At 41.4% G+C, this 23882-nt stretch overlaps 1 pseudogene; it reads right to left on the bottom strand.

The window, feature by feature from the left end:
• Window positions 1-417: 417 nt before the first annotated feature.
• LOC120434780 lies at window positions 418-1598 on the bottom strand (annotated as a pseudogene).
• Window positions 1599-23882: the final 22284 nt, after the last annotated feature.

Here is a 23882-nt window from a genome sequence, read left to right as displayed (position 1 = left end):
ATTTGCAGGCAAAGAGGCCGGCAGAGAGGCCTGATACAGAGGTGGGCAGTCTTGTAATTAGGTTTACTTCCTATATGACATGTATTGACCGTTAAATGTTGTCTCTACAATTGAAACAGGGTGACATTCGTTTGCTCTATAAGAGAAGTCTCCAGCAAAAAATGGAGTATACTGAGCTAAAGAAACAAAAGCTTCTAGGTGAAATCGAACTTCAAGCTCTAATGAGGCAAAAAGTTCAACTAGAAATCGAGTTGCTTCAAAAGGAACTTCAGAGTAAGTAAAAAGAGCACTATTGATGACCTTGAGTGATACAGTATATATGATTTTTTTCCTGGCAAATGATGACCGGCTTTTTTTTGATGAGACAGAAAAAGATGCTCAAATAAATTTCAATGAAAAATATGTTTTGTCATGTTTTTAATATTCGAAATAGTGTTGCACAATTCTGTCCCGTGCAGCTCTGCCACTAGGTTGGTCCAAGTGCACTGGCTGGAGGTCATCATCAGGCTGCACCTCCACCACAGGAGTCCTCTCCTTTCTGATGGTGGCAATGTTGTGCAGTACGGCACATGCAACAATAATGTCACATGCCCTGTCAGGTGCAACCCTCAGACTTTTCAGACACTGAAATCTTCCCTTTATTTGCCCAAAGGTCATTTCAATGCGTGCCCTTGTCCTGGCTAGAGCTGCATTGTAGCGGGTTCATGGCCCAGGGTTGGGGTCAGGGAAGTACTGCCTGCATGCATAACCCCTGTCTCCAAGGAGAATCCCATCGTAGGCCCCTGTGTAATGGAGAAATGCTGTTATGTTAGGCCCAAAATAAGTATGAAATATCAAAATAAGTCTCTTTTTCTTACCACGCTCAAATAATGTGCATAACCCTGACTCTCGCACTGATCCGGGCCATTTAGCTTCCACATTTGTGATATGACACATAGAGTCACACACCATCTAAGAGATTTCATTATATGTGAACACACTCCTTTTCATTATATATTACCATCTAAAATATTAGTATTACTCACCTCCACATTTATACTGTGAACCCCCTTTCGGTTGACAAAATCCCCTTCATTGGGGCCTGGGGGGGGCCTTGATCACAATGTGTGTGCAGTCTATGGTACCAATCACATTAGGGAAGCCTGCGGACAATCGAGCTATAGTTACAGACATAGGTCATGATTGCATCACATTCATTATCGAATTTAATGTACCTGCAATAGAAAAAAAGCCCTGTTTGACAACCTGTGGTCTTGGAAAAACCACAAACACACCCAGGAAATGCTTGAGTGCCAGGTATACTTTGCGAATGGAACGGCAGACAGCACTTTTGTCAATGTTCTCTGCGTCTCCAACAGCGCGTAGAAACGTGCCACACTGCAAAGAAAGCGCAAGGCAATGCACACAGTTTGTGCAGTTGTTAATGCCCGACTACGGTGAGTGGAACTCTTAACATAGGGATCCAACAAGTTGGTTAAGTAAATAATACCTTGACGGGAGAATCGATATCTCTCTATGAGCACACCGTCGCGCTGAGCTAAAGGATCCTGTCTATCCCGCAATATCCGCTGAATTCTGTAAACTCTCCTTATCAATCTTGCACCTTCCTTGCTCGCGTACAAACGGACAGGACATGACTGCGACAGACTTCCCAAATCCACCTTCGCTTTTATAGCCGTGGTCTCTCATCTTGATTACACGAAGTAATTTACTATTACTACTCTAAAATATGAATTACATCTGAAATAATCAAATACATGAAATAGAATGATTAATAGTACATTTCCCTTTCTTTAGGAAATGACCTGTATGTATCTGTATGAAATCAATAAAGGAATCAAATACTGCATTATCTTTAGTTACATTGATAATATTTATTTATGGACAAACAGTGGAGAAATATCGCTGTTGCTTTCGTATAAATGAAGCGGACATACCTGAGTGGCCGCGATCTAATCCTGTTTACATAAAGTAAGCCTGCTCCCGAGCAGGTTTACGCTTATGGATCTGTTGCTATGACAGCAAGTCCCGGATGAGCTTCAGAGAACTGAACGATCCAAGATCACGCGAAATCGTCAACAATCAAATCCGGCTAACTTACTTAGCGAGGTACGAAGAACGGAGCCCAGAATACCAGCATTGATGTTCGACGGGAATGTGTTCTAAAAGCTGTCTGTGTCTACTTAAATGAAAAGCCAGATGACCTGTTCAAGGAATTCTTGGTAGGTTAGAAAAGGAGAAAGATCAGTTATTTAGGAAATTGAAGGTGGGCTCATTTGTTCATATGTATCTGTATGCAATTAGCTTTTTTCCCCCTTTGTTTTCATTTTAAGGATGTGGATCTTAGTGCAAGAAGACAAACTGAGCAACTGACTTTGGGAGTCTGTGTTGTCAGACATGAAGGAGCAGACTCTGCAGATACACCTGAGGACATTGGTGTCATCATAGAAGGATGCACTGTGCTGCAAGCTCTTAGTGATGTGGCAAAGGGGTGTGCCCTCCTGCTTGGACTAATCTACAGTCTAAATCTGAGGTACCCAAAGCACCTGAAATACATATTTGAATTTCTTCAGAAGGTGCTGATGGAGTTGGATGGGAACAGCCTATCCATGAAGGTGCAAGTTCGGAAGAACAAACTGCTTGAGTGAAACTGCCTGCACTGAACTATAGAGGGCACTGAACTGGTTACAAGATTCTCAAACCCTTCTCCTTGCACTTAATAAACTGTTCAGTTTGAATTCCGCAAGAACTTCTGCAAGGCCTCTTACTTTTTGGCGTTCTTTGTTCTTGTTGAACTTTCACCACCATCCAGCTACACTGAACAAGACTGCTCCTAAGTTTGGACTTCAGTTTAAGTTTTGAAAAAAAAAAAAAAAAGGTTTTTAAATATAGACAAAAATGCCACTAAAGTTATTTCTACCTGTTGTTTATAGGACTGTATTGTGAGTTTTCCATTGTAACCCAAGCAAGTTTAAATTAATTCATGTTAATGCTAAAAATGTTGGAATCACAACACTTTCCAGTTTTAATAACTTGATTTTAACATTTTGTATTATGTCTTCCTGAACTTAATATGCACTTGCATATATGTGAAGATATTTTTGTTTAGGAAAAAGGCAATGATCTAGAATTTTGAACAGCTCAAAGTTTGCTTCAGGACGTTTTACACCAAGTTTTATTAAAGTTAGGTTAACTGAAAAAATTGTGTTTGATTTATTTAATTTACTTTAAATAGAGTAAGTTGCAATTCTGTTAAAGTGATTTAATCCTATAGTTTCAGTAGAGCTTGTTTAGGGTTAGTCGATTTATCAGATGTACTTAAAATTTGTTGTTCAAATTAAATGTGTCATACATTTTATATTTCACTAACCCAGATATGTGGAACCGGTTGACATAACTGGGTGGAGTAAATGCAACATTTTATTTCTTAGAGTGTAGTTCATATTTTTTTAAAGTTAAAATAGTCCATGACATGATTCAGCTGAAATAAATAAGCGTGTTCATGTGCAGCAAACTCTACTGATTTTGTTATAGTATATACTTTAAATCAAATCGTTCTTGTAGGGGTTAGTTCTCAAATATACACCTGACTTGATGAACGCAAGATCCGTCCTATAGAGAGCTTTAATTCAGTTTAATTCAATTCAATTTAGGTCAATTTTTATTTATATAGCGCCAAATCACAACAACAGTTGCCTCAAGGTGCTTTACATTGTAAGGTAGATCCTACAATAATAAATACAGAGAGAAACCCAACAATCATATGACCCCCTATGAGCAAGCACTTTGGCGACAGTGGGAAGGAAAAACTCCCTTTTAACAGGAAGAAACCTCCGGCAGAACCAGGCTCAGGGAGGGGCGGGGCCATCTGCTGCGACCGGTTGGGGTGAGAGAAGGAAGACAGGATAAAGACATGCTGTGGAAGAGAGACAGAGATTAATAACAAGTATGATTCGATGCAGAGAGGTCTATTAACACATAGTGAGTGAGAAAGGTGACTGGAAAGGAAAAACTCAATGCATCATGGGAATCCCCGGCAGCCTACGTCTATTGCAGCATAACTAAGGGAGGATTCAGGGTCACCTGGTCCAGCCCTAACTATATGCTTTAGCAAAAGGAAAGTTTGAAGCCTAATCTTGAAAGTAGAGATAGTGTCTGTCTCCCGAATCCAAACTGGAAGCTGGTTCCACAGAAGAGGGGCCTGAAAACTGAAGGCTCTGCCTCCCATTCTACTTTTAAATACTCTAGGAACAACAAGTAGGCCTGCAGTGTGAGAGTGAAGTGCTCTAATAGGGTGATATGGTACTACAAGGTCATTAAGATAAGATGGGGCCTGATTATTTAAGACCTTGTATGTGAGGAGCAGGATTTTGAATTCAATTCTGGATTTAACAGGAAGCCAATGAAGGGAAGCCAAAACAGGAGAAATATGCTCTCTTTCTAGTCCCTGTCAGGACTCTTGCTGCAGCATTTTGGATCAGCTGAAGGCTTTTCAGGGAGTTTTAGGACATCCTGATAATAAAGAATTACAGTAGTCCAGCCTGGAAGTAATACATGCATGAACTAGTTTTTCAGCGTCACTCTGAGACAGGATATTTCTAATTTTAGAGATGTTGCACAAATGGAAGAAAGCAGTCTTACATATTTGTTTAATATGTGCGTTGAAGGACATGTCCTGGTCAAAAATGACTCAAGGTTCCTCACAGCATTACTGGAGGCCAAGGTAATGCCATCCAGAGTAAGAATCTGCTTAGATACCATATTTCTAAGATTTTCAGGGCCGAGTACAATAACCTCAGTTTTATCTGAATTAAGAAGCAGAAAGTTAGCGGCCATCCAGGTCTTTATGTCTTTAAGACATTCCTGCAGTTTAACTCATTGGTGTGTGTTACCTGGCTTCATGGACAGATAGAGCTGGGTGTCATCTGCATAGCAGTGAAAATTTATGCTATGTCTTCTAATGATGCTGCCTAAGGGAAGCATGTATAATGTAAATAGAATTGGTCCTAGCACCGAACCCTGTGGAACACCATAATTGACCTTAGTGTGTGAAGAGGACTCTCCATTTACATGTACAAACTGGAGTCTATTAGATAGATATGATACAAACCACTGCAGCACAGTACCTGTAATACCTACAGCGTGCTCATTACATTACTAGTTAACGTTAAAGGGATTGTTGGCTCAGTAGAGCTTTTTGTCAGCCTGGCTACAGTGCTGAAGAGAAACCTGGGGTTGTTCTTATTTTCTTCAATCAGTGACGAATAGTAAGATGTTCTGGCTTTGTGGAGGGCTTTCTTATAAAGCAGCAAACTATTTCTCCAGGCTAAATGATGATCCTCTAAATTTGTGACACGCCATTTCCTCTCCGGCTTACGGGTTATCTGCTTTAGGCTACGTGTTTGAGAATTATACCACGGAGTCAGGTACTTCTGATTTGAGACCTTAGTTTTCACAGGAGCTACAGTATCCAGAGTCGTACGTAGTGAGGAGGTAACATTTTTAACAAGATGAGGTTTTACTGCTTTACTGCTCCTCATGGTTTTATTTTAACTGTTGTAAACTTATTGTTCATTTTAATCATTGTTTCTCAGATAATAGCAAAAGTTGTGAATCTTTTATTTAAACACATTTTCAAAAAGCATGTACAACACTGTCATCAGTTGGTTGTATTTCATAAATACAACAAGCAACAATGTATTCTGAGATCTTGTGGCAGTTTATTTGACATAAACTGATCAAATGTAGACCTTCAAATTTAGAGATGCATTGTGGGATTTCTAATGGCTGCGAGAAAGTTCAGCAGTGAGCAGAGGGATTTCCAGTGGAGGTAAGTGACTTATTTAATTCTAACGTTATTTTGGTATTTCACTCTTTACGTTTAGCAGCTTTAAATTTTGCTGTAATGTTATTGTGACTTCTCTTCTGCTAGCAAAGTTAAGTTTGGTTTGATTGTTGCCATAAACCAGCATTTGGCTATTCAGGTATGTAGTTGTTGATCTAATGACCTCTTTATCACTGCATATATTTTAGTGTTTTTATTGGTGTCACTGTGTTATTGTAGGGTCTTTACCTTAAAATATAGCACCTTGAAGCTACTCTTGTTGTGATTTGGCACCATATAAATAAAACTGAACTGAATTGAATTAACCAATGAACTTAATATGTAGGACTATATTTACAGTGCTTGTGAAAAAGTAATTATTTAGAAAAACCCTTATGAAGGTTCAAATCCAGTTCCTATTTACAAGTTCTTGGGAAAGTTCATTGGTAAGCTCCAAACACACATGAGCAGGAGCACAGCCTCCTCCACACAGTTTTCTCTCACAGGAGAACATGGCAAGGCTTCTGCACAGAGAAGAGGAACAGGTAAGTGCTCAGCCAGCTTCTGTGTGAGAAAGCCAGCAATTAATCAAACCCACAGAGTTAGAGATCATGAGGCGGTCAGAGGGATCCAGGAGTTTGTCAGTCAGGCCGTTGTTTATCATATGTTCTTGTTCACATATTGAGCAGTAATAGCATTGTTATTCTCTTCATATTACGTTTAATCCACTATGATGTAGTTATATGTTGGTATCTCCACAAATAACTGACACACATATATGACATGCAGGAGCATGTGCACACACGCACACACACGCACACAAACACGCAGATACACGAGCACACACACACACATGCACACAAACACACACACATGCACACACGCACACACACAGATACACGCACACACACACACACAGTCCTGGTGCTTTTGCCTCCCATGAATGTGCATGTGTGAGGCGCTGGCACACTGATTAATCATCATCTCAAAATGAGAGGAAACAGAAGGAGCGTGTTTCTGTTTGTTAGTCTGAATTTTAAATCTCCTCCCTGACTTTTACTTTATCTTACTGTTTGTGGGTGAGACTTCACTGTGCACGGGGAGGGACTGGTGACGAGTGGAGGAGAGACAGGTGAGCTATTTTCTTCACAAAAAGACATCAAGAGGTTGTAACCGAACACTGTGGACTGTTATGGACTGTTTCTTAAATATATCTTAGCTGTCCAACTGATATCTGTCCACTTCAGATCACTGATTACAGCAGTCTTAGTGTTGTAATGTACTCCCTTTATCCTGGAGTGGGATCTAACCCCAGGTGGGGTTTTTTTCTCCTCCTTAGAGCCAGCCTCAGTGAGCCTGCTGTGTTTCAGCTACACAGTATATATCAAGCAGAGTGTTTAGTTCATTTAAACCTTTTTTTAAATCCCTGGAGCGCTACTTACTTCATGCTTTTGCAGACATTATCAGGTACATGTTTGCCACCATAGTATCTTCCTTGATGTATTTGCAGATAATCACCTCATCCGAAACTGTAGCTTGATGCTTCTTTAAAAAAATTGTCAGGTGTCCTGCGACTGTGGATGAAACATCAAGCTACAGGACATGTTTCACTAGCTACAGGCTAAGTCATCTGATTTGGTTTGTTTGGGGGGGGGTGTAACCAGCATTTGTTAAAGGTCATTGTACACCATAGTTAGCTAATGTCCTTTTTCTGTTTGAGCTGGTAAAACATAGCTCAGTGAAACACAAGAAAAAAACAGACAAAGATGACGGGACAAAGAACAACATGGTTGGTTTATGCTGTGAAGTTTGTGTCACTCGTGCTCTGTTATATTTAAATTTGTGAATATGTGTGTGTGACCTTACCCAATCCTCCTCTTCAGTAGAGCTAATAAAGGATGGAAACACAACACGTATGTAGTGCTCTCCTACTCTGCTTGAACAATCAAAGTGATTTGTATAACATGCCTCATTCATCCACTCACACAAGAATCTTTTTATTCATTCATTTATTCATATTCCAATAAATACATCGGAGAGAAACTTGGGGTTCAGCATTGTGTCCAAGGATTCTTAGGCATGCTGACTGGAGCAGCCAAGGATCAAACTACCAATGATAATTTATGCCTTGAAGATGCCTTCACTCCAAACTGAATCAGCAGAGTTTAAATATCAGAACACAGAGCTGTGATTCATATCTTGAGGAGCTCAGAAACCCCAGGTGGTCGCAATAAACAGGGAAGATTAACCCACTATGAATATTAGCATTTTAGCTTGTTGAACCAGAAACATGCTGTCTGCCTCTATTGACAGACAGCATGGACACCCAGGAAGCAGAGCCCATAGTACCACAACAAACAGACTCAAACTCCAGCGAGGATCCCAGCCAGAAGAATCTGGATGCACTATCCCATCCTGACCCAGAGAGCAGGAGACACCCCTCCACTTTCACCCCCTTCAACAAGCAATGTTTGGGTCACATTGGGGGTGTCCAAATTCAGAGACTGCATCCTCCTGAGGACCCAGCCTTCGTGGTCTACGTGGGCCAGGTCCTCCGAAGGCCGGGTAGACCGGAAGTGAGCAGCTTTGAAATTGGACGGTCTAGCCTTCAGATTTGCGTCACCGCTGTCTCGGTGGAGTTTAATAAACTCGGCCGTCTGCTCCTTGCTATCTAAAATATAACAGGACACTGGCGTAAACTCTCGACCATCTCACACTTCTGTTTAATCAGTTTTCTGTTTGACGTTTATTCAGCTGTGTGAAAACTATAACTTTAATCTCAGCCAAACCGATTTACTCAGGAAGAAATAAAATACTGAAAAAAGCCAAACAATAACATTTTAAAGTTATCTAAGTGACTTATATATCATGTTTAACCTGAGTAGCCAAAGACCACAGGGGGTTTGAAAATGATGTGCCGGCAGTCCACGATTCTCGCCCCGGCTAGCTATCGAGCTGGTGGGTAACAGACATCTCCAAAAACGTTGGAGCACTTTTGCAAATATGTGATGTCTTGATAAACCAAGTAGATATTGAAGTTTACACAGCTACATTCTCGCCTGACAATATCTTAAAAGTTTATTTTGTGACCCAGAAAGAGTAATAAGAGTAATATTTAAACTAAGTAGCTGCCGCCATTGTTGGAAACTGGAATTGGCTGGGCTGCGCTATGAATTGTGGGATATGGTGGGCCGCAAAGGATACACCTGACCCATCCTTCAAATCTGGGGAAATGTAGGACGCATTTGTCGGCTGCATTTGGAGGAGTCTACGCCAGCCTTCGTCACACCGCTGTGACATAATCAGCCTACAAATGTGGCCTCAGGAGGATGCAGCCCATGAATTGAGGCACCCCTATTGTTTTTTGCAGGGGATGTGGGGGCAAGGCACCCACATGAGGGGCTGGAAAGAAATGCCTTTCCATTTGCCTACTGTCATGGCCCCTCTGTCCTCGCCGTGCTGACCGGGTGAGTGTGTGTGTGTCAGTATGTTGGTTTTTCTGCAGTATCAGGACTAAATGGAGATTTACCATGTTTTGGTTCCACACACTGTGATAACCTCTGATCCCTCCCTGCCCAGTGCCATAAGACAATGCAGCACATGCAGATACGTAGCCCACTGATAGCCACCACAGCAGGTACACCCCAAATGGACTTCGACACCAGTAGGAGTCCATTGGGCCAACCCCCAACCCCCAGAACCAGAGGACCAGACTCCATAAGTGCTCGGACAAGAAGAGAGAGACAGTAGGAACAAAGGAGGGAGACATGGAGCGAGCTGGATGTCCACTTACTGGACCAGCAGCAGCATCTGCTTGACAAAATTCAGGCTATTTATAAGAGACGCCGTCCTGCTTACAAAGGTTCCCCCGACTCAGTTGCCAGGCCTCCATCTCCTGTTGGGGCTGGAGCTTCTGTGCCAACAGCCACGCAGGCAGTTTTACACACAGTGGTGTTCCCATTTGTGGAGGCATTTAATTTAATCCTTCCATCCCTCCATTTTCTGCCTATCTGGGTTCAGATCACGGGGGAACAGACTCCCAAACCTCCCTCTCACTGATCCATTCCCAGACCAGCCCAATCAATATTTGGGGGGAGCTAGCCAGGGGAATCCTAGAACTGTGGACATGTTAAGTGAGTGAAAAACAAAGAATAGAATCAGTTTGTGCTGGTTGCTTTTCAAAACAAGCTTAAGCAGTTTGGGTTTGTGTGTAATGGCGGTGAGGGACTGGCCATTAAGTGCCGTGACTATCAGAGGGGATTGTAACTGATCATTAATGAGTGTCTGTTCTCCACCAGAATCGAGGAATAAAGAAAAAGAGTGAGAACTAAAGTCTCTACTAACAGAAGCCGGCAACAGCATGTGGGTGTTTAAGGCTCATGAGTAGCACCACCCACCAGTGTCCCCATGGCTACTGGCAAGTGCTGGCTTTTGGGTGCACGGGACAGGATAGTAGGGAATGGCCACCAGTAAATACACAGCCGTGATTCAATCCTCCACTGCCCCCCATCTGGTGTTAATCTTGCATGGCCTAGCTGCATTGGCATGGAAGCGCAGAAGTAGGGGCGAACACTAGAGAGACCTAAACATTACCATGAAGGCTGCAATAACAATCTGGCGAAGAACGGCTGCTCTAGCTGCTTCTTAAATAAGCTGCTAAAATCATGGGCATGAGACACAGCTGACCAAAACAAACCTCGGCTGCCATGCCTCCATCCGAGCATACCTGCTCACAGAAAGGACCCACCCCCAAAACTGTCCAGACTTTCACCCCCCCAAGCTACCCTAAAAACACTGTTTTTGCAGAAATGTTCATGGATAAATTGTTTATTGTTCACTTCAGGTATATCATCCACAAACATCCATTTCCATCCCTCACAGAGGAAGGAGTTATCCCTGTATACTGTTGAGGTGTCTCAGACTGGTCACTAATTGCAAAAGTAAAATTTGTACAGTGCATGACTGTTTCTCTGTGCCACACTGTCAGATGTGTCGTTTTATGAGTCGATACCTCAGCGAGCTATGTAAGTGATTCTTTTATGCTTTCATTTTGATTTTTTAGAGTTCAAAACAGGGAGGACATCAGACTAGGATGTAAAACCAAAAACCAGCTCTGCAAGCAGATTTCCCAGCAGGCAATGAACACTTCCACTCTTCCACCAAAATTACACCTTTATCCAGTCTCCTCCACCTGCATCACTCTTATCTGCTTGCTTTATATCTCTAAATCCCTTTTTATTGGGATTTATCAAGGCTTTTATCACTTTTCATATAAAAGGATGGGGAGTATTTCCCCTCCTTTTTGCAATGTTGCCCATTTATGGCACAGAATTGGCGTAATTTCCGATCCCTCTACTATTCTTTCTGACAGTCACATTAGCATGTCATTACTGGGGCTTTCTCTACCCTCCCAGTGGAGCTGGAGCTCCGAGGACCATGCACTAGAGCGACAAAGGGCACCAGCTGCACCCACTTTTCCCCATCCATCCTTTTATCCCTCTCTCTCCGCTCAACCCTCTTTTTCTCTTCACTACATGCTTGGCCTGACTTGGAGACACCCTGACATTCTCAGTAGGTTTTGACTTGGACGCCAGCCGAGACTTTAGCAATATGGCATTTGATAAAGATTTGTTTTTTGGTAAATATCTGAGTCTTTTTACTTTTCGGTTTTGTATAGGACATGCTATGTCAACAATATATGTGATTAGACTCATTCAGCTTTTAGAGTAAGAGGTATTTAATTGCTGATAGTATGGGGTTATAATTGGATTGGCTTGGCTTGAAATGGGTGTTGCAGACCTCCCAGTCTGTGTAATCACTGGGTTTATTCTCTAGAATGGCTCTGGGATCATTAAACTGAAACAAATCAAACTACATAGACCTGTTTCAGAGTGAAGTCCTTGAAGAGGCCACCATGGCTGCATGAACCTTTATTTAGAAACATCTAAAACCAGATTGCCATCCTGGCATTGCACTGCTCGACTGTTTTCACCAGTGGGCTCAAAATTAAAAGAGACAACATCTTAAGATCTCTGCAGGGATAAAACATATAAGCTTCTCAAGAATCTTAGTCATTCTAAAAAGTATCCTTCCTGAGCCTGAGAGATATTATATACTCACAAACACTTACACATTACATACCTGCCTTGCAATTGTAATTCTTACATAAATTATATACTGACTGTTTTTTGGGGGGGCTTTGTATGTCATTTGCAGTTGCACAAATATTCATGCATGTAACACTGACAACACACGAAGCAGTGAAGTGTGGTGTCTTCACTAGTCAAGTCAAGTCATCTTTATTTATATAGCACATTTAAAAGACATCATGTGTCGGCCAAAGTGCTGAACAGGGAATAATATAATTTTCATAAGTGATCATGATGGCATGAAGCAACATGTTGCACAAAGTCAGGTAGGGTTGTGTGCATACTTGCTACCTGCTTGTTCCTGAGTCAGTGAAGCACTGAAGCATCCTGCTCACACTGATGTGAAACACTGTGGACTAACACTAGAACAAAACACTGTGATCAGCAAAGCTCCCTGTCATTTTAACTAGAGGACATATTCACAGTGACAATAATAACAATGATAATAATAATAAATAAAAGATCATTATCGAGATTATCTACTATCTACCATAACAGCAACAACAATAATTTTGATAATAATAATAATAAAATTATTAAACTAAGAACACATGAAAGAGGTCAGGTACACAGGTGTGATGATGGAGAGAAGACTCACAGGTTCCCTGCTGGGAGACGTCTCCCAGGACAAGCATGAAGGCTCTGTGGTTCATGACTGAAAGGTTTGTTCTGTTTACCTTTTGTCTCTGGTATGGAGCATTATAGAACCAGGACCACAGAGCTGTGGGTTGGCCCTTACCCTGAGGAGAGAGCCTGTTTATTAGTGGCTTTAGTGTGGCTACTGGTGCAAAAAGTGGCCCCGCCCATGCAGCCCTGTCTGAAACATTTAACAGTATCATTGTTTGACCAGTTTATGAACAAATCTGTAAACAGCATACTGAATGAGCTGCACTGCACTTTAAAGGCAAACAGTGTCCATTGATAATAAAGTTATTTTACCACATGATGCTCAGTTAGGAAGTGTTTGCAGACAAGTCGGCATCTTCCATGTAAATCATGGGCAAAGCAACCACATGGAGGTTTTTATTGCAGGAACCCCAGTGTGACTGATTTTACCCAGCGACCTCCAGCATCCACTCATCAGCTGAAAAATGCACGTTTTCCTTCACATCTGGGGACAGGAGGGAGGAACTGCCAAATCTGCCAAAGTAACCTGGTCGTCCTCCCTCCTCAAGCCACCTTTGTCTCAGTTCACTGTAGTCTGGAGGTTTTCTTCAACTTCTCAGTGTTATTTAAACTGTAGCCAGTCTTCCTGTCCCTGCTGCTGAGAAGCATTCACAAAGCAAAGCAAATTTTACATAGGAGTGCTTTTACAGCATTCAACACCATCGTTCCCTCGAAGCTGGACAGGAAACTGCAGGATCTAGGACTGAGCAGCTCCCTCTGCAGCTGGATCCTTAACTTCCTGTCTGACAGATGCCAAGTGGTCAGACTGGGCAGCATCACCTCATCCCCCATCACACTGAACACTGGTGCTCCACAGGGGTGTGTACTGAGCCCTCTCCTGTACTCACTCTACACCTACGACTGCACGGCCACTAGAAACTCCAACATCATTGTGAAGTTCGCGGACGACACTACAGTGGTGGGTCTTATCACCAACGGTGATGAGACGGCCTACAGGGAGGAGGTCAGCGCCCTGACCCACTGGTGTCAAGACAACCATCTCACCCTCAACGTCACAAAGACAAAGGAGTTGATAGTGGACTTCCGGAGGTGCAGAGGAGTACACACCCCCATCACCATCAACGGCGCCGCTGTGGAGAGAGTGAGCAGCTTCTGCTTCCTTGGTGTACATCTGGCTGAGGATCTTACGTGGTCAGTACACATAAACAAAACAGTGAAGAAGGCGCAGCAGCGCCTCTTCTTTCTCAGGAGACTGAAAAGATTTGGCATGAGCCCCCGCATCCTCAGGACCTTCTATCGCTGTGCCATTGAGAGCATCCTCACTGGATGCATCACCACCTGGTACGGCAACAGCACCGCTTACAACCGCAAAGCTCTCCAGAGAGTGGTGCGGTGTGCTGAACGGATAATTGGAGGTGAGCTTCCCTCCCTCCAGGACATCTACAGGAAGCGGTGCCTGAGGAAAGCGGGGAGGATCATCAAGGACTCCAGTCACCCCAGCCATAAACTGTTCAGACTACTTCCATCAGGAAGGAGGTTCTGCAGCATCCGGTCCCGAACCAGCAGACTGAGAGACAGCTTTTTCCACCAGGCCATCAGACTGCTGAACACTTCATAGACACCTCACCCACATTCAACAACATTATGCACTCCACACTGTATATAAATGCCACTTGTTTTGTACATGTCTCAACTACCAACCTCTGTATATTTTATACATCCTGGTGAACTTCTACCGCTGCACCATCGAGAGCATCCTGACCAACTGTATAACAGTCTGGTACGGGAACTGCTCTGCCTCGGACTGGAAGGCGTTGCAGAGGGTCGTGAAAACTGCCCAGCGCATCGCCGGAGCACCACTTCCTGCCATAAAGGACATCTACAGGAAGCGGTGTCTGAAAAGGGCTGGGAAAATCATCAGAGACCCCAGTCACCCATCACATAGACTCTTCACCCTCCTGCCCTCTGGGAGGCGCTACAGGAGCCTCCGGACTAAGACCACCAGGTACCGGAACAGCTTCTTCCCCACAGCTGTCAGACTCCTGAGCTCTGCCTCCTGACATCTGACCCACGTTAAACTCATGGACTGAACATACACACACCCACAACCACTAGCACTTTACCACTACTGTATAGTTCTGTGTAGATAATCATTCTGTACATACGATAATTTTTAATCCCACAACTGTTTATAACTTACATAGTTCACATTTCTGTATAACTGTATATCTCAGATTTCTGTATAGTTTTTATTTCATATTTATATCCTGTTCATAGCCTGTACATAGCTTGTACTCACTACAGCCTGTACATACTTATAGTTATAGAATATTCATAACATACTTCACACTGTGTACATTATAACATACCATAATAGACCCATTTCTGTAATATACTTACACATCTCTATTATTGCTAATTTATATTGTAATATATCTATATCACGACTAAAGCACTTTCTGGATGGATGCAAACTGCATTTCGTTGCCCTGTACCTGTGACATGTGCAATGACAATAAAGTTGAATTCTATTCTATTCTATATTTTATTTTATTGTTTACTCTATTTAATTTGTAAAATATGTATACACACACACACACACACACGTAAAAAAAACAAAAACAAAAACATATTTAGTATACACATCCAGTAATGCATACACTCTTATATTGTACATATACTTATTACTTTCAGATTTAGCCATTCTTATATTTTGTTTGTTTTACGTTATTGTATTTTTGCACAACTCTGTTGCTTGTGAAGCTCGCACACAAGAATTTCACTCGCATGTACTGTACCAGTGTACCTGCACATGTGACGTGACAATAAAAGTGATTTGATTTGATTTGACAGATGATGAGCAACTGTCTGGTTTTCAACACAGTGCTTGGATTTCTGTCCAACAAGTCTGCCAAGGGAGTCCGCAAAGTCGCAATGCTGGAACTGAAAATTCCCTTTTCCCCCCAGAGTGTCTTTCTCTCACACATACTCCTCCTTTTCATCCATTTACACCCACTGGAGCAGCTACCGAGGGATCTCAGGAGTAGGAAAGTGCCATGGACTGAAACCCACCTTCTCTTCTTCCTGGATTGGCTGCACAACTCCTTGAAGCTCCCGGAGCTCCCGCTACTCTGAAAACCCCTGGAAGCTGCTCATATACACATGCATACACTGATTTCCCTAGCACACTGAGCCACTAAAGCTTTGGCAGCAAGCACCCCTGGCTTGGCACAGTTTATCCTAATGAGTGGCAGCTTTGAGCCCCCCTACGCTGCTGGTCAAGAAAGATGGAGAGGTAGAGCAAAGCGAGAGAGAAATCTCACTGAGCGGGGTATTGCAGGATTGGCATACGCTGTATGTTTCTGCTATGCCCTGGCCAGCCGGCTGGCTACCGAGCACTCGGAGCCTCCCTGAGGTCATGCTGAACACAGACAGAAGGAGAAATTGTATAAAAAAACACAGAACAGAGCCACAGTAGGAGTTCTGATCCCTGGATCCTATGGACAGTTAATTAAAATCCATTTATTTCCTCTTCTTCGTTCTTTTTCTGTGTCTCTGTCCTGCTGAACCAAAGCTGGTGAAAGATGACCACAGAGAAAGGCAAATGCAGCCAAACTGAGGCTGTCCCATCCAAACCACAAATGGCTGACAGCTTTCAAGGAGCTGCTAAATGAAAGAGGAGGGAAACCAATGCTGCTCTGCATTAAAGACCACAAAGACAATTGGTGTTGTCCATAAGCCCGCTACATGACCATTACGCTCAGCTTGGCTTGGTTAGAAAACCCGTTCAGCCTGTAATTGGCACAAATATGTCACATGTTGTTCTGCAATTAAATGATGCTGCATGTGCAGTCTGTCATATATGACGTGTTCATGTTTAAAGCTGCTTTTAGTTAAATATTTATTTAGAGGAAGCACATCTTTCCATCTGAAACGTCTGTCAGTTCCTTCTAGAGTAACCATCATTCCACCCGAGCTTAACTTCACTTCAACATTTTCTGACTTCTGTTGCTAAGATAAGGTGGGGCAACTGTTTGTTAGGATTTGTTGACCTTAGTGGCCAAAACACTAAATGCTGATGATGAAATCTGAAATACAGTCATGTTGAAATAGTTAAAACCCTCATATGCAAATGATCCATTTCACTGACAGTATAAATGTTTGGAACATTTTATTGACAGTTTATGTGTGAGCAGCATGGATGTGTCTAAACACATATGTTGGCCAATGTCTGCCTCTACCTCCTTGTTAGAAAAGCCAACATTTTTACAGAAGACAAAATTGTTTCAGGGTTGTAGGAGATCAATTATTTATTTAGTTGTTTTTTTCTATATTTTTGGTTGATATTCCTTCTCTCGCCATTAAAATAAAACTGCCTTAAAATTTGTTCATTTCTTTGTGAGTAAACTTACAAATTCAGCAGAGGATTCAATCATTATTTTCCCACAGTATAAACACTTCTCCTTCTCTTACTTGTACTCTTTGAGGAGTACGACCTGACTTGGTTTGGTGTTTAAAAGTAAGTTAAAAAGTTGCTAATCTTAGACCTGCAAACACTGAATGTAGCCTGCCACATGAATAGCACATGTTACATTATATAAGGTGGGCAGCTGTGGCTCAGGGGGTAGAGCAGGGTGGTGGTGGTTCCCGAGCTCCTGGAGTCTGCATGTCCAAGTATCTTTGGCAAAGATGCAGACATTGTAGTGTGAGTGTGTGACTGTTAGCTCAAAGGTGCTTAGGCATGGGGAAAAAACACACTTGTATGAATGAGAGAGCCTTGTAGTGTCAATTTGAGTAGAAAAGCACTATAAAACTACCCGCACATTTAGAACAAGGAATTCTCTAACATCCAGTACACTTTGTGTTTTACTAACAGCATGTGTTATTTACTGTAAAATCATTAAGAAATGTGCGGTAATTAAGAAGGTGATATATATTTTAAAAATATAATTTTCTGCATAAATTTACCTTCATTATATAAAAAAAAGTCCAGATTCTCTGTACTTTCAAGGACAATGTGCAGCACTTCTTAAACTGGATAAAAGTCCCCCATAAATGTTTTAAGGTTGACCTGCATTAAGGTTGTGAAAAAGATTTTCCTCTGAGAGAGCTGCTTGTGAAGACCGTCCAGCTTGATCCATGTCCCCCCCCAACACGATGCCTGCCTCACTGGGTTAAAGCACATCGGGCACAGCCCTCCTGTGATTAAAGAAGTGTAGGATGTTTCTCCAAACCACTGAGCTCAGGTATGCAGGTATTCCCCAACGATGAACATAGCTCTTCAGAATAATGTGGACTTGTCCTGTTAGTTGTTAAATCACAATAAATATATTTCAATGAAACTTTGTAGTCGTGTGTTTTTTAATGTTACATTTTTCTTAAAATGTTCTATTTCAATTCAATTCAATTCAATTTTATTTATATAGCGCCAAATCACAACAGAAGTCGCCTCAAGGCGCTTTGTATTGTACAGTAGATCGCACAATAATACATACAGAGAAAAACCCAACAATCATATGACCCCCTATGAACAAGCACTTTGGCGACAGTGGGAAGGAAAAACTCCCTTTTAACAGGAAGAAACCTCCAGCAGAACCAGGCTCAGGGAGGGGCGGGGCCATCTGCTGTGATTGGTTGGGGTGAGAGAAGGAAGACAGGATAAAGACATGCTGTGGAAGAGAGACAGAGATTAATAACAGATATGATTCGATGCAGAGAGGTCTGTTAACACATAGTGAGTGAGAAAGGTGACTGGAAAGGAAAAACTCAATGCATCATGGGAATCCCCGGCAGCCTACGTCTATTGCAACATAACTAAGGGAGGATTCAGGGTCACCTGGTCCAGCCCTAACTATATGCTTTAGCAAAAAGGAAAGTTTTAAGCCTAATCTTGAAAGTAGAGATAGTGTCTGTCTCCCGAATCCAAACTGGAAGCTGGTTCCACAGAAGAGGGGCCTGAAAACTGAAGGCTCTGCCTCCCATTCTACTTTTAAATACTCTAGGAACAACAAGTAAGCCTGCAGTGTGAGAGCGAAGTGCTCTAATAGGGTGATATGGTACTACAAGGTCATTAAGATAAGATGGGGCCTGATTATTTAAGACCTTGTATGTGAGGAGCAGGATTTTGAATTCAATTCTGGATTTAACAGGAAGCCAATGAAGGGAAGCCAAAACAGGAGAAATCTGCTCTCTCTTTCTAGTCCCTGTCAGGACTCTTGCTGCAGCATTTTGGATTAACTGAAGACTTTTCAGCGAGTTTTTAGGACATCCTGATAATAATGAATTACAGTACTCCAGCCTGGAAGTAATAAATGCATGAACTAGTTTTTCAGCATCACTTTGAGACAGGATATTTCTAATTTTAGAGATGTTGCACAAATGGAAGAAAGCAGTCTTACATATTTGTTTAATATGTGCGTTGAAGGACATGTCCTGGTCAAAACTGACTCCAAGGTTCCTCACAGCATTACTGGAGGCCAAGGTAATGCCATCCAGAGTAAGAATCTGCTTAGATACCATATTTCTAAGGTTTTCAGGGCTGAGTACAATAACCTCAGTTTGATCTGAATTAAGAAGCAGAAAGTTAGCGGCCATCCAGGTCTTTATGTCTTTAAGACATTCCTGCAGTTTAACTAATTGGTGTGTGATACCTGGCTTCATGGATAGATAGAGCTGCGTGTCATCTGCATAGCAGTGAAAATTTATGCTATGTCTTCTAATGATGTTGCCTAAGGGAAGCATGTATAATGTAAATAGAATTGGTCCTAGCACTGAACCCTGTGGAACTCCATAATTGACCTTAGTGTGTGAAGAGGACTCTCCATTTACATGAACAAATTGGAGTCTATTAGATAGATATGATACAAACCACTGCAGTGCAGTACCTGTAATACCTACAGCATGTTCTAATCGCTCTAATAGGATATTATGGTCAACAGTATCGAACGCTGCACTGAGGTCTAGCAGGACAAGCACAGAGATGAGTCCACTGTCAGAGGCCATAAGAAGATCATTTGTAACCTTCACTAAAGCTGTTTCTGTGCTGTGCTGAGCTCTGAAACCTGACTGAAACTCTTCAAATAAGCCATTCCTCTGCAGATGATCTGTTAGCTGTTTGACAACTACTCTTTCAAGGATGTTTGATATGAAAGGAAGGTTGGAGATTGGCCTATAATTAGCTAAGACAGCTGGGTCTAGAGATGCTTTTTAAGTAAAGGTTTAACTACAGCCACCTTGAAGGCCTGTGGTACATAGCCGATTATTAGAGATAGGTTGATCATATTTAAGATTGAAGAATTAATTAATGGCAGGACTTCTTTGAGCAGTTTTGTAGGAATGGGGTCTAAAAGACACGTTGATGGTTTGGAGGAATTAATTATTGAAGTTAACTCAGAAAGATCAATTGGAGAAAAAGAGTCTAACTTAACATCGATGGTACTAAAGTAGCTGTAGATAATATTACATCTGTGGGATGATTATTGGTAATATTTTCTATAATGGTTAAAATTTTATTTGTGAAGAAGTTCATGAAGTCATTACTAGTTAACGTTAAAGGGATGGTTGGCTCAGTAGAGCTCTGACTGTTTGTCAGCCTGGCTACAGTGCTGAAGAGAAACCTGGGGTTGTTCTTATTTTCTTCAATCAGTGATGAATAGTAAGATGTTCTGGCTTTGCGGAGGGCTTTCTTATAAAGCAGCAAACTATGATCCTCCAAATTTGTGACACGCCATTTCCTCTCCAGCTTACGAGTTATCTGCTTTAGGCTACGTGTTTGAGAATTATACCACGGAGTCAGGTACTTCGGATTTGAGGCCTTAGTTTTCACAGGAGCTACAGTATCCAGAGTCGTACGTAGTGAGGAGGTAAAATTATTAACAAGATAATCGACCTCTGTTGGAGTAGCGTTCAGATAGCTGCTCTGCTCTATGTTGGTACAGGGCATTGAAGATGATAACAGTGGGTGGATTATATTCTTAAACTTAGTTACAGCGCTTTCAGAAAGACATCTACTGTGATAAAGTCTACTCTCCACTGCTGTGTAATCAATTATTGTAAATGTAAATGTTATCAGGAAATGATCAGACAGCAGAGGGTTTTCAGGAAACACTGTTAAATGTTCAGTTTCTATGCCATATGTTAAAACAAGATCTAGAGTGTGATTAAAGTGGTGGGTGGGTTCATTTACATGTTGAGAGAAGCCAATTGAGTCTAATAACAGATTAAATGCGATGTTGAGGCTGTCATTTTTAGCATCTACATGGATGTTAAAATCACCCCCAATAATTATTTTATCTGAGCTGAGCACTAAATCAGATAAAAAGTCTGAGAAATCAGAGAGAAACTCTGTGTAAGGCCCAGGTGGATGATAGATGATAACAAGTAAGACTGGTTTCTGAGTTTTACAGCTGGGGTGGACGAGGCTAAGCATGAGGCTTTCAAGGTCAAGGTCAAGGTCAAAATTTATTTATATAGCACATTTCAAACAGCCGATGCTGCACAAAGTGCTTAACAATATAAAAATGGCATTAAAAAGTAACAATGTAATACAATAATAACAATAAAAAACAATAATACGACAATGAAAGAATTAAAACAATAACTAAAACTAATTCAAATAAGACCAAAATGCTTGGATCATAGTGTGTTAAAAGCCAGGGCATAAAAATGTGTCTTTAGTAATGATTTAAATTGCTCAAGTGTTTGTGCAGATCTAATATTTAAGGGGAGACTATTCCAAAGTCTGGGACCTGCCACAGAGAAGGATCTATCACCACGGGATTTGAGATTAGTCCGTGGGATGGACAGCATTAATTTTGAGCTAGACCTCATGGTTTTTCCTGGAGCGTAGGCAGAGAGGATCTCAGACAGGTAAGGAGGGGCTCAGGCATTAAGTGACTTAAAAACAAAAAGTAAAACTTTAAATTGGATCCTGTAGGAGACAGGAAGCCAGTGTAAAGAAGCTAAAACTGGGGTTATATGCTCTCTCCGTTTGGTACCAGTTAGCAGGCGAGCAGCTGCATTTTGAACCATCTGAAGACGATGGATGGTGGCCTGATCTAGACCATAATACAATGAATTGCAGTAGTCTAATCTGCAAGTAAGAAAAAGGTGAATAACACGCTCAAAGACGTTAGCCGGGAGGTATGGCTTTACCTTAGCTACCTGTCTTAGCTGAAAAAAGCAGGACTGAACTACTGCACTCACCTGCTTATTCAATTTAAAAGAACCATCAATGTAGACACCGAGGTTTTTTACATGTGTTTTACGATACGAGGAAAGGGCGCCCAGAGTGCTGTCGATATGATTAAAGTTGCCAAAAATGACAACCTCAGTTTTATTTTCATTTAGCTTTAAAAAATTTAATGACAACCACTGTTTGACATCGTCAAGACAGCGTAATAAGAGCTGGGGATGGTCTGACCCTGCTTTTAAAGGTAGATAAATCTGTAAATCATCAGCAAAACAAAGAAATGAGATGCTGTACCGCGAGAAGATGGAGCCCAATGGCAACAAATAGAGTGCGAACAGGGCAGGGCCCAAAATAGAGCCTTGAGGTACACCGTATTTAAGAGGGGCTATTTTGGAGTTGTGGGGGCCCATATTGACATGAAAAGACCTTTCTGACAAATAGGACCGAAACCACTGTAGGGCAGATCCTTTTAGGCCAGCATGAAATTCTAGCCGTGATAACAGGATGTCATGGTCGATCGTGTCAAAAGCTGCTGACAAGTCCAACAATAAAAGGGCAGCAGGGCTACCAGAGTCCAGAGTTAAAAGAATATCGTTAAAAATCCTTAAAAGTGCCGTCTCAGTGCTATGTAGTGATTTAAAACCAGATTGAAATTTTTCAGAGATCATATTAAAATCAAGGTGGGCCTGCAGCTGTAGGTAGACCACTTTCTCCACTTTCAAATGAATTAAAAGTCTGTCTGGGTCTTTGGTTGATTAATAGGCTGGTGTGAAAAATTGCTGCCACACCGCCCCCTCGGCCTGTGCTTCGAGGTTTCTGGTAGTTAGAATGACTCGGGGATATATTTAATAATCCACATTTCACTGTTTTACTCTTTGGTTCAGATGTGGATACTGTATTGTTCTTTCTTTTTGATTTTTTTAATGTTTAAATTGTTTATTGCTGGTTTTTAGTTTGTTTTTTGTCTGTTTTGGTAAGACTGCAACTCTGCTTCCTGGTCCCAACTCTGGATAGTCATATTTTGGGGGGTTTCATAAATTTGTCCATATTTCTAGAAATGAGAGCTGCTCCATCCAAAGTGGGATGGATGCCGTCTCTCCTAACAAGACCAGGTTTCCTCCAGAAGGTTTGCCAATTATCTATGAAGCCCACATCGTTTCTGGGACACCACTCAGACAGCCAGCAATTTAAGGAGAACATGCGGCTAAACATGTCACTCCTGGTCTTTCAGTCTTGCCTGGTTCTAGAGCGCCGTCTCAGTGTGTAATAGATGTAAAACTTGAACTGGTGTCTTTGTTTACATCATGTTAATCTTATGATAAAATCCCAACAGGTAAGATTTGATTTCCAGATGTTTCTGATATTTACTGTAAGGTTTTGTTGAATATGAGTGAAAACCTTCATGGTTATAAAATGAAAACTGCTGATTGTTACAAATACTTTAGACCTGTGCTGGCTGGATACTAGACATTTATCACATAAAGAATATTCAAGTAAAGAAGTTCAATATTTTTATTGAATAAATTAAAAATCTGTGTGCACAGACGTACTTTATTGATCCAATATCTGGGAGCTTCCTCAACAATAACAACAGTAAAATATCAGCAATAGTAGTGATAGCAGCAACAGTGATAATAAAAAGCAGTAACAGTAAATATAGTAATAGCAGTAACAGCATTAAAAGAATAAAAGTATAAACAAGCTAATAATAAAAAACACGAGAAATTAAATAATTTTCAGAATTAACAAATAAAACCTTAATTTTAAAGGCAAATTTAATTCAAAATGACATACTGTAACATACTGTAGCACTACTGAACATAAGAACAATAATCTGAAGGCATTGGATATAGTAAGGTGAAGACCCTGCAATGGTAGGAAATAAAAACTCCCTTTAAACAGAAAGAGACCTCCAGCTGAACCAGACACCAGCATCTTTTCTGAGTGGTTGGAGAACGAGAAGAAAAACAAGAGGAACACAGAGATTGGCTGTATAGATGCAGTGGTACCAGTTTGGAAATCATATGTAGATTATAAGCAAACGGTTTCATTTGGAGGACTGTGCGGAAAAAAGGATTGAAGTAGACAGTTT

The sequence above is a fragment of the Oreochromis aureus genome, linkage group 19, assembly GCF_013358895.1.
Source record: "Oreochromis aureus strain Israel breed Guangdong linkage group 19, ZZ_aureus, whole genome shotgun sequence".
NCBI classification, from domain to species: Eukaryota; Metazoa; Chordata; class Actinopteri; order Cichliformes; family Cichlidae; genus Oreochromis; species Oreochromis aureus.
The sequence above is the reverse complement of the archived record's forward strand: the minus strand, read 5'-3'. Positions and strand labels throughout refer to the sequence as shown.